Source organism: Pelobates fuscus, chromosome 6 (assembly GCF_036172605.1).
Source record: "Pelobates fuscus isolate aPelFus1 chromosome 6, aPelFus1.pri, whole genome shotgun sequence".
NCBI lineage: Eukaryota > Metazoa > Chordata > Amphibia > Anura > Pelobatidae > Pelobates > Pelobates fuscus.
This window is the reverse complement of record NC_086322.1, coordinates 83703147-83716258: the sequence shown is the minus strand read 5'-3', so window position 1 is coordinate 83716258 and position 13112 is coordinate 83703147.

Below are 13112 nucleotides of genomic sequence, written 5' to 3'. Positions count from 1 at the left end.
ACCGAAGTGCCAAAGTCCCGAAATTCCAAAATGCCGAAGTTCCGAAGTTCCGTAGTGTCGAAGTGCCGAAGTAGACGAAGTTCCGAAGTGTCGAAGTGCCGAAGTTCCGAAGTGCTGAAGTGACGAAGTTGCCGAAGTTGCCAAAGTTGCCGAAGTTCCGAAGTGTCGAGTTGCCGAAGTCCCGAATTTCGGAATGCCGAACCGAACCAAAAATTTTCCCAATGCACATGCCTAATGCTTTAACCCCTTAAGGACACATGACATGTGTGACATGTCATGATTCCCTTTTATTCCAGAAGTTTGGTCCTTAAGGGGTTAACAAGAGATCCATTTTGAAATTACATTTATGCATAGTTATATGATTTTTGATTTATTCAATTTGACATCCATGAGAAGATGTCTCCACAGTCGCTAGCTAAAGCCTTGCCTCCCAACTGTCCCACTTTTGGCAGGACTGTCTCAATTTTGGGGTCCTGCTCCACAGCCCAGATTTTGTTCCATTTTGTCCCACGTAAGGGAACAGTCCTCGGCTAGCACAGTGTGAGAGCATCATTCAGTGCTACATGCATGATCCTCTATGTAGAAGGCCGGGAGGGAGGATGTTGATTTGTAGCCAACAACCTCTACTTATACCAGGAAGGAAGTTGCTGATAATCACTAAGCATAACTTTGTATAATCAACAAACCCAAATCAGCTATGGAAGATGGATAGTTTGAAGATAAGCAGGTTGGGACAACAAGTAGGTCCAAACCAAATTCATGATTTGTTTTGATTGTTGTCACTAAACATTTTCAACCAGCAGTAGCAGTTGCTAACCTTGTGACTGTTTCCAAACTACAAAATCTACATTAGTAACTGTGCATTATCAGCCGAAGTTACTGTAAGCAGCTCCCATAGACTACAATGAAAGCCATAAGCAGATAGTTATGTCCAGTCTCTTCGGCTCTTTATTATTTATGGCCCCAAGAGAGCACAGAGATGCCCAGTTCCTTTGTCCTTAAATATATTGGCCCGAAAGATGCCCAGCCCTTTATTAAACATAATATGGAACTTGGGTAGACCCAAGATATGTCTAATACCCAGGGCTCTTCAAAAATATAATTCTGCCCTATTGGGCCCAGGACGTGCTTAATATCTTGGGCCAAAATAAGTATATGCACAATCTTTAGTATCCCAGTACCCCAAGGGTGGCTAGAGTTTCTCACACCTCAACTCCCTCCCACTCTAAAATATGTCCTTACCTTCCCATTTACACTAATAATAGTGAAAATGAATTTAACATTTTATGTATTTATTCTTCAATTTTCTTGTTTTGGCCCTAAAAAAAGGTCAAATCCTGACAACCATCTTCTATTGGGGGACCGACTGCAGAACCTGGCACTTCCGTTGCCACAAGCTGCATCAGTGTTGTACTTTGTGCAAAGCGAGAGTATAACACTGAGGTCTATAGAAGATTTGCAATGGCCTCCATAGATCATGTCTCACAATAAGTAAAATGGAGATGATTCCTGAATCCCATAGCCATCATTTGTGATAGCTGCTGGGACTTGAAAAGAGTTAACAGTGGAGGTACTGCTTTGTGCTTTGTGTCTTTCTCAGCCAGAAAAAGGTCTAAAAAATAAATAATATCACAACAATGTCTAAAGCAAGAAGAAAAAAAAAGACATTCAGGGCTCCGCTCCATCTGAGCATTCATGCCAGGACAAGCCTGTCAATGCAATTCACCCCCTTCTATTATATGAAGTCCCCGAAATATAAGAAAAAAGTAGTCCATAGTTTGTCTTATGGTATATTTGGATTGCTTCGGGATTTTAATGAAATTTCAAAGCAGTCAGCATGAGTATTTTATAAAGAGTATATCTTTATGAAATATTCAGAAGCGACTGGGCCATTTTAAGCTGTGTTTATGGCCAGAATTTTCATTTAAGTTGCTTTGGTGCCCAGAGTGTTAGGCGTGTGATTTACAACTATATACGGTAATGCAATAATGTATTAAAATGAAGTGGCCCGGGTGACTTTAGTGGTCCTTTAATACTAAATGAGGTCCCTGGCCACCCACAGCCCAGCCCCCACTGGATATATGACTAAGATTACACAGTACTGGAGAACAGATCTCCAGAAGGATATTGATACTTTGGAGAGAGTTTAGAGAAGGGCTACAAAACTGGTTTATGGACTGCAGGTTAAAACTTAACAGGAAAGACGTGACGGTTGGATACTATTTCAAATAAGAAAAACTACCACAACAAGAGGACATAGTCTTAAATTAGAGGGACAAAGGTTTAAAAATAATATCAGGAAGTATTACTTTACTGAGAGGGTAGTGGATGCATGGAATAGCCTTCCAGCTGAAGTGGTAGAGGTTAACACAGTTAGGGAGTTAAAGCATGTGTGAAATAGGCACAAGGCTATCCTAGATATAAAAGACTAATGAAAGTATTTAGAAAATTGTGCAGACTAGATGGACCGAATGGCTCTTATCTGCCGTCACATGCTATGTTTCTAAGTTTCCTTCTAGCCACACCAATTTATACTAGCAATGGGTGTTGTGGTAGATTATAAGCAGTCAGCTGACACTCTCAGTCAATTACAGCCACCCATTGCTACTCAGTCTAATGCATCGTCATTAGAACAAGCATGACAGTGAGGATAGGCTGCTGGGGACTCTTGTTTACCATTAAAACATGTGATTTGATATGATGGAAGTATACACACAAGCACAAGGCAGTAGTGACATTTCAAGAGATATTACAAATAAGGCATTTTTTTGCAGTTTAACTGCAAAAAAATTCTTGTACTCAAGAAGGCGGCTTCGTTTTTATATGGTGATAAATATTTTAATGTGTATTTAAGATTGTTCAGAGTTCTGTCAGTGCCAAAGCAAAGCCAAGAAAACAAAACTGAGCTAATAGACTTTATGAAATTCTGAAAACCACTGCAGTAAACAATATTGCAAAGAACTTTCAAAATGGGACATGCACTAGAGGTGTCTCCTGCTGATAGCAACTCAACATTTTCTACTAAAAATGTGCACTGCATGCTAATAAACAAAATATTATCTGAACAGAATACAAAACTTATAAGGGAAAACATGGCTAGAAAAACAACTGCTCTTTTTTATTTTTGTATATAAAAACAAAAATAACTACTATGATATGACACATAATATCATCATAATAATATCATCATAATATCATCACCAGGAGTGTTAAAGGGACACTATAGTCACCCAGACCACTTCAGCTCAATAAAGTGGTCTGTGTGCCAGGTCCCTCAGGTTTTAACCCTTCACATGTAAACATAGCAGTTTTAGAGAAACTGCTATGTTTACATAGCAGGGTTAATACAACCTCTAGTGGCTTGTTTTCCTGGCACTATAGTGATCCTTTAAACAAAAATAATCAATCCCTGGAATATCATTGAAGTACTGAACAACGTTTTGAAGGAAAAAATTGAAGCAGGTAATGGAATCAACAACGACGCAAAGAAAAAAAATCAAGGCACTTAAATGTGTTATCAAACTTTGCATTTTTCCTATTATACTGGAAAATAATAACTATTTAGGGGTCTGCGAAGAACTTTTTAACGTTCTATAACCCTATTTTAACGTTCTCAGTTTTACCGAACCCAATCTGTTTCGACTTGGTTCGGTACTTTCAAACTAATGAACACCGACCACACCCTGGCTCGTTAACTTCAAAAGAAACACTTAACTCAAGTGCTCTCTCTGGGTGGCCATGTTGTCTCCCGAACACAGGCAGCGGTACTTGGTAGTCAAGTGCGTAGAACTATATGTTGGATACCTTACTTCGAAAACCCCGCACACATAGAAACGTAGAATGTGACGGCAGATATAAACCATTCGGCCCATCTAATTTTCTAAATACTTTCATTAGTCCCTGGTCTTATCTTATAGTTAGGATAGCCTTTTGCCTATTGCACGCATGCTCGAACTCCTTCACTGCGTTAACCTCTACCACTTCAGCTGGAAGGTTATTCCAGGCATCCACTACCCTCTCAGTAAAGTAATACTTCCTGATATTTTTAAACCTTTGCCCCTCTAATTTAACACTATGTCCTCTTGATGTGGTAGTTTTTCTTCTTTTAAATATAGTCTCCTCCTTTACTGTGTTGATTCCCTGTATGTATTTAAATGTTTCTATTATATCCCCCCTGTCTCGTCTCGTCAAGCCAGGAGAGCGCTGTTCGGGGAAAAAACACTCCCGAATGAGGGGAACATTCGCTTCCTGCGAGCTTCCTTCACTTGTATTCGCATAAGAACTCCCAAAGATTGACCGGCCACTACTTCTTTTCTTATGGAACTATTTTGGGCAGCAGCCACATGTGCGGTCCATCAAAACTTTACCTTGTGGTGATCCAGCTATTCTACAGGGTTCTGGGCGCTATTTGAACAACTTAGGCACTCACATCTATATAAGACTTGTGGGGGTTCCTATCAATATCGTATGTATTTTGGGGTGTTTTATGTGTTATGTACTGTACCTCAAGTGCCCGGGAGATAATTATTTTAAGCTAATATAAACTCACTTATCTCCCAGACACAGAGACGCCTGAGCGGGCTTACCTATGTTTTTGCTGGAGACCCCATGCTGGGGGTCTGTGTATATAAACAAGCAACTTGGCCACAATAAACCAGTCCTTGTACCCTTCATCTAATATTGACTAATGTTTGGGTATGCGATAGAGAGAGCCCTATATTCACACGAACCTTGTGGGAATTTGGGAGAGCTTCAGACGAACATACCACTCTGGATACAAGCGGTTCACCACAGAGTCATTCTCTAAACATCAAAATAACAAAAAATGTATCCGTCTACATTAAAGGTAATTTATGATTTATTTTTCTCTTTTCAACTGCGTTAAGAATCTATATGAAAAATGAAATGAATTGTGCTGAACTAGGACAACATTGACTTCCCACGTATATTACTCAAAATTCTAAGTGGGTAAATACAATGCAAAACTACAAAAATAATTCCAGCTGTGTACCAGATCTTTCAGTTAAAGGTATCACCTTCATGTCAGGTTTGTGATTGTTGTTTTTTCTCATGAAAGTACTTTTCTTCATAAACTCTACTCTGCTATGCCTTTAGAATTTACTTGATAGTTAGAAGTAAATTCATGATATTTACTATAACACATCACAGGCTGGCTTCTGAGAATAACAGAGGCCAACCAGCGGATCTATTTCCCAAGCATAAATGTTAAGTAAGCACAACACTAGCAGGCATAGATCTGGTGATTATGGCTGCAATTGGTGACACTTTGCCATAGCTAAAACATTTAAATAAAAAAAAAAATGCATGCTAAGGTCTGTTATTGGATAATCATACCACATTCCATAGGTCCCCAATCCTCCTCTATGAGTAATATTGGACCACGATTATCAACTGATGTTTTAATTAAATTTAATCAAACTAATGCAGCTCCTACAAGGAGACACTGTATCAAAGGTAAGCCTATTGGCTTTATTCTGCATTTTTGAAAGGTGTAGTGGTAATTTAAAACAAGAAAAGGACCACACTAAGGTTAAAAGTAAACCGGAAGACTGCAAAACCCATATATAGGACTCAAAGAAGACTCTGCATCGGGTTGATGGTGTTCAGTACTGTTCAAAAGTAAAAACAGAAGCCCGTACTTTTGCTGGTGCAGAAACACTTGGTTAATAAAATGCATGATTTGTGAAGGTTTCTGGGGAACTGAGCGGAAATCAATATATACATTTCATTGTATTCACGGTCTCTGAAATACAATAAGCAATCCAGAGAATGGATATTTAATGATTCTTGAATGAACCAAAAAAAAGTGGAAAATAGATTGATGGAGGAAGCAGTAGAGAAAATGTACAATTTACCTTTGCATTTCTTTTGGAATATAACTCACAGTGACTTCTACTATAAAAATTACAATGTTATAAGTGATACTTCTTGCAGATTTGTCGCTTACCGTATATCTAATTTTTTTTAAATTTGTATATATTTTTTTACACGTATGCTGCGTTCAGCTTCTATACAATTACAATTTGCCAGTTATGTGTGGGAGTAATTGAAATATTGCAAAGTTGTGTTTATATACATATATTTATATCCTTTTATCCTTAACACCGTGAAACCTAGAATTTGTGCTATGTGTTTGTTCCACCATAATTCAAGGGTTTCTTATTTATTATATATTGGGTTTTTTAAAGGACAAAACTGATGGCAAGCTGTAGCGGCTATTAGGGTTGTGCATGGGCAAAAAATGTGGTTTTGTTTGGCACTTCTGAAATTTGGGAATTCGGTTCGGTACTTCCGAAATTCGGCAATTCGGCAATTCAGTTCGGCAATCCGAAATTCAGGAATTCGGCAATTCCCAAAGCCTAACCCCAACCCCTAACCCCAAGAAGGTTAGGGGTAAGATTCGTTTTCTGTCATCATTCCCTTCATTTTCCCTCCCTCTCCTGTTTTGCCACTTTTCAGAAATCTGAAGCAATTCGACACTTCCGACATTCGGCAGCATCCGAAGGTCCGAAATGCCGGAGTTTGTCTGAATTTAAATTCGGACCGAAACTAATTGCAGATGTCTAGCGGCTATTGTGCATGGAGTATTCCTTTACAGGTGTTGTAAATATGTGTATGTATGTTATCGATAAATATGACCCTTTAATTGATGCAACTGATCAACGAGCAATCATTTGTTTACCTTGTTTGTACACATCATCAAGTCAGGGAAAGCTTTTTTTCTGCTTTGAAATTTGCATGTGAGCAGGTGGAAATTAATGAACTTATTTTGTATATCAAAAATTTCAATATGATTATACTCGACTGAGTAATTGATGGCAATCCAGCGATGGTATATATAGAAAATATATGCGATTAAAGGGTCAGGCCACTTCTAGATTATGGCCTCTACTGTATTATGCTTGTTACGCTACTAGGGGTGATTTGGATTGGAACTCAACTGCAGCTTGTAATCTCCCTAATTACAATAGTGAAGAAATGGAGAATCCTTAAGTATCAATACTGTAGCTTTAAGAAAAGAGAGAATCACTGGTAACTTGATTCAACCGAAGTTTTAATAAGTGTTAAACTTAAATGAATTGCATTTAGGCAATAATCCAATAAGAATCAACAACACAGAGTTCATTATTAAGTATTTCTTCAGAGATGCATTAAGTAAAATTAGTTCATGAGAATAATCTTCAATAGGAACAATAATCAAGTAGCTAAGAATATTTGCAAAGCAAGAACAGTTCATAGTGAATAAGCATGATGGGAGTTGTCCTTCATGAGATTAGTAACTTGAAGCACTGAATGTAATTGCAAAGCAAGAAACAGTTCATAGTGAATAAGCATGATGGGAGTTGTCCTTCATGAGATTAGTAACTTGAAGCACTGAATGTAATTGCAAAGCAAGAACAGTTCATAGTGAATAAGCATGATGGGAGTTGTCCTTCATGAGATTAGTAACTTGAAGCACTGAATGTAATTGCAAAGCAAGAAACAGTTCATAGTGAATAAGCATGATGGGAGTTGTCCTTCATGAGATTAGTAACTTGAAGCACTGAATGTAATTGCAAAGCAAGAACAGTTCATAGTGAATGAGCATGATGGGAGTTGTCCTTCATGAGATTAGTAACTTGAAGCACTGAATGTAATTGCAAAGCAAGAAACAGTTCATAGTGAATAAGCATGATGGGAGTTGTCCTTCATGAGATTAGTAACTTGAAGCACTGAATGTAATTGCAAAGCAAGAACAGTTCATAGTGAATGAGCATGATGGGAGTTGTCCTTCATGAGATTAGTAACTTGTAGCACTGAATGTAATTGCAAAGCAAGAAACAGTTCATAGTGAATAAGCATGATGGGAGTTGTCTTTCATGTAATTAGTAACTTGTAGCAATGAAGATTTGAGTAAGCAAGCATTAGTTCACTAATAAATGATATTGCAGACAAATAGCTGAAAGATATACTTAAGGTTAATATGGGTAGTCCTCCAATAGTTCAGAGATATGGTCCACTTGTAAAGTAGCAAAGTATCCGTTCTCCAGTAATCCTTTATGGCATGCAGCAATCCTTGCATTTGCTCAAAGGCTGGAACGGCTTGTCTGAGCTTGTGGAGAGGTAAGTCTGGTGGAAGTAGCTCCCAGTAGCTGAGCCTGTGGAGCCCGCGGTCTTACGGAGGCAGCACACACGTTAGCTCACACAATCAATCACCAAGCCCCCTCTCTCTGGCCCAGTCTCCCTAAATACCGTCAGAGCTGTGTCAGAGGGGGGCGGGGTCCGACTCCTCACCGCTGAGTGCCGAACCCGGAAGTGTTACTCCATGACAATGCTTCAATTAGACAAAGAAAGAAAGGAGAAAAGATGGAGCCTTTAATGACTGGTACCTCCGTGTGGGGGATAACCCCTGTATAAAGTCGAATAAAGAGAAAGAGAGTTGGAGGTAACAGTACTGAATAGTTTTAAAAACCAGGGAATAACTTTGGTGGTATGCTGGATAACGAAATATATAGAATAAAACGTAACTTTTAATCAAGTAAATTAAAAAACCCTTCAATATTAGAGCTAAATATATATCAATTGAACATACTGACACACAAACACAAAAATTAAGAAAAATAGATAAAATCAGAATTGTATAAATTGTACTGTCCAGAAATTATCCTATACCAATATTTCACTGTAGGATCTGCAGTTTAGTACTGACAGGTGAGGACTGGAATACAATTATAGCAGAGGTTCTTGAATGTAACCTAAGTGGACAATAATGAACCACTTGAATGTAACCTAAGTGGACAAAAATGAGCCACTGCATAAAGGTCTGGAATGTTGTAGTTAAATTTATGGCCACACCATCTAGATATTATGTGTATGAAACGCCTGTTGTTCAAATGCAAGGAAATACTTTTAGCGAGGAGCCACATTCAAAGATTTCTGACTCTGATGCCAGTCTGCTAAATTTGTAATCAAATGTATGGTTTCGGCAAATAATCTAAATTACTAACGGTATATGTTCCCATATATTGTTCTATAATTGATAACCTTGTTCTCCGTGGAATTATATGTACTAACTTTCGATATAGTTCTCTTGGTGTGGTCTGTCACGGCTATTTCCCAAGGTAACTATGTGACAGATCCGAACTGATAGTTTCAAGACACTAGTATCGAAATTGTTGTAGTTAAGATCACTTCTAAATGCAACAGTAGTTGACTGCTGGGAGTTTACATAACATGCAGCCCGTTCAGATGTACAATATACTGAAGTCCCAGATTAACGTATCAAATGCAAAAGAGTAATAAGCGCTCTCTTCTCAAGGGTGAGCAGCAGTTCACCAACAAGGTGTTCCCTCTACCTTGTGATAAATGGACAGATAAAATAGAAAGGTGAACAGCGCTAAAGATCAGAAAATGTACATACGTTTAGTAGAAATACTGGCCAGCGGAGTAACTTAAAAAAAGAGAAACAAAAATACAAATAATGGTACAGTATGTATGAACGATATAATTCCACAAGAACAAAGGTGTTATATTCACACTCACACTTTGAGGAGCTCGGTGTTAAGAGCCTGGACGGAATAATCCCCGTCTATGGATTTCTTGAGGTTCAAGACCGTTGGTGAATTTATAGGTGTGAGTATTCGTTATATGAAAAACAAGAGTAAAATACGCCACATGGTATAGTATGTAAATAAAAATATTGTAGTAAAAGTAGATGATCCTACTTACATATACTAGAGCAACAACCTGCTCTAGTTTGGAGAATTTTAGGTGGAATAATCCCCACCTCGGGATATAGTGGACCCAGGTATAGCAGCAAAGCAGTATTAGATAGGAAGGAGGACAAGAGAAATGACTGGATAGTTTAAAAAATATATATACTTTAATACAATAAGTAAAAAGTGAATAATAAACTATAAAACCAGTCCTGTATAAAAGTCCAAAATTCTTCCTCACTTGACGCGTTTCGCGTGTCACTTGACGATTTTGTCACTTTTGAGAAAGCTTCGGCGAAACGCGTCAAGTGAGGAAGAATTTTGGACTTTTATACAGGACTGGTTTTATAGTTTATTATTCACTTTTTACTTATTGTATTAAAGTATTTATATTTTTTAAACTATCCAGTCATTTCTCTTGTCCTCCTTCCTATCTAATACTGCTTTGCTGCTATACCTCTTGTCCTCCTTCCTATCTAATACTGATTTGCTGCTATAAACTCTTCATTCAGACCCCTAGGGGTCAGTGTTCGAAAAGTATGAACCCACCTTGATTCTTGTTTCAGCAGTTTAAGATTAAAGTTGCCCTTTCTCGAGTTGAGGGAAATTTGTTCAATTGCCTGGAATTTTAAATGTGAGCAAAAACATGGTTAGACAAATGCGGCCACTGTAAAGCCTGCGACTATGTGAAACCTTCTAAAACTGTTGAATGCACTCAAACTACACAAGAATTCCCTATAAAAATGTATCAACTGCTCGTCCACAAAGGTAATTTACGTTATAACTTGCAGTTGTGGCACTCAGTATGTGGGAAAGACATATCAACAGTTTAGAAGACGTGTTTTGCAGCATGTTAACACAGTCACAAACACCAATATATGTACACCAGTGGCAAACCATATTAGGAAAAATCACAACAGCGATGCCTCACATTTAAAATTCCAGGCAATTGAACAAATTTCCCTCAACTCGAGAAAGGGCACTTAAACTCTTAAACTGCTGAAACAAGAATCAAGGTGGATTCATACTTTTCGAACACTGACCCCTAGGGGTCTGAATGAAGAGTTCAATTTTACTCCCTTCATTCATGGCTAGAGGTTTTCTTTCGTCTCTCTCGTGTCCCTGTCTCTCTTAGCCCAGACTTATAATAAACGTATGGGCAGATCATTTAGAACAAAGTATATTAGATTACCCCCAAAAAATGGATGGTTGAATAGATTATACAAAAAAAGCAACAAAGGTCCCAATATATTTAATAACATAATCTGGGTCCTCAATTATGTCTAAAAAATCCTATTGAGCCGAAGATTCTTATTGACATACTGCCTATAGAACAATATAGCATTGAAAATATAAAGATCATACAAGGACACTCCTTTTACACCCATAATGGAAAATAATATTACTTTACACCACTATCAAATACTCATCAACTGTGAATAAAAACATAAGGGTTCTGAAAAAGATACTCAGGATTAAAATTTCGTTTAAAACGTTTTTAATTTAGATCAACTGTATTTAACTAAGAAAATTAAGATTTTATATAATAAATTAGGCGAGGTCCAAGGATTGTAAAAACTGGTTTTAGCTATGGACCATCACTATATATTACATCGAGTTGAAAACATTTACAACTGCCTAAACATAATTAGCACATCATCCCTTTATGAAATATGTACTTTAAACACTTAACTTTTCGAATGGGTAACTTACTCCCTTTCACCAAAGTCGTGTGAAATAACAAATCCCTATATGTTGAATTGACAAACAGGGTACTTGGATATAAAGGGTTAATAACCCGTGTCAAACTCTCACTTTCAGTGACATCAATCTAGGTGGCTGTATCAACAGCCCATTGGACAAATTCAAATGAAATTGCCACCAATCAACTATCAGCACCACCTATATTAACCGGGAAAAGAATGCCTCCGGTTCCCCTCTGATGAGCTTAATAGCGAAACGCGCGTCAGGGCGCTCAGGGCTTTAACAATTTGACCACCAACTATCTAGACTTTAGAGCAGCAAGCTCTGCTACATTGTTACTTTATATTGATAAACTTGGGACCTGCTGAGCACTTTAAATCCACACCGGCTACAATATATTGTACACTTACTTCTTGCTGTCTTTCCTCCCTCTCTGCTATATAGCATTAACGTGGGGGAAGGCTCTTTATGTTATTAACTAGCTAGGGACAGCTTTTTTATAAGGGGTGCCCTCGAAGGCACAGTAGGGTGAGCGTTACTATATCGGAAATACACAAATCCATACTCTCCCTCTCCTTACCCTGTTATTGCAGCTTGTAATTGTCTACCAGATATTCTAACTTCTATTATCAATATTCAACTTTTGGTAATAACGATCTATATAGAGCACCTTGAGGCTCTACACTAAAAAACTGCATCCTGCTATAAGATGATCGGTATGGGAGACAAATGACCCTACATCAGTACTGGCAATATTGTTAAAACAGGAGCGGTTCTTCTCTCCACACTGGGAGACCCGCAGTGTATATTTATATCTTTAATAATAAGCTCTTCCTTCCTTGTAAAGTGTGACAGCTTTCGCAGCTTGCCACTATCCATACGTTAATCTGGGACTTCAGTATACCGTACATCTGAACGGGCTGCATGTTATGTAAACTCCCAGCAGTCAACTACTGTTGCATTTAGAAGTGATCTTAACTACAACAATTTCGATACTAGTGTCTTGAAACTATCAGTTCGGATCACATAGTTACCTTGGGAAATAGCCGTGACAGACCACACCAAGAGAACTATATCGAAAGTTAGTACATATAATTCCACAGAGAACAAGGTTATCAATTATAGGACAATCTATGGGAACATATACCGTTAGTAATTTAGGTTATTTGCCGAAACCGCACATTTGGTTACAAATTTAGCAGACCGGCATCAGAGTCAGAAATCTTTGAACGTGGCTCCTCGCTAAAAGTATTTCCTTGCATTGGAACAACAGGCGTTTCATACACATAATATCTAGATGGTGTGGTCATAAATTTAACTACAACATTCCAGCCCTTTTTGCAGTGGTTCATTTTTGTCCACTTAGGTTACATTCAAGTGGTTCATTATTGTCCACTTAGGTTACATTCAAGAACCTCTGCTATAATTGTATTCCAGTCTTCACCTGTCAGTACTAAACTGCAGATCCTAGAGTGAATTATTGGTATAGGATAATTTCTGGACAGCACAATTTATACAATTCTGATTTTATCTATTTTTCTTTATTTTTGTGTTTGTGTGTCAGTATGTTCAATTGATATATATTTAGCTCTAATATTGAAGGGTTTTTTAATTTACTTGATTAAAAGTTACGTTTTATTCTATATATTTCGTTATCCAGCATACCACCAATGTTATTCCCTGGTTTTTAAA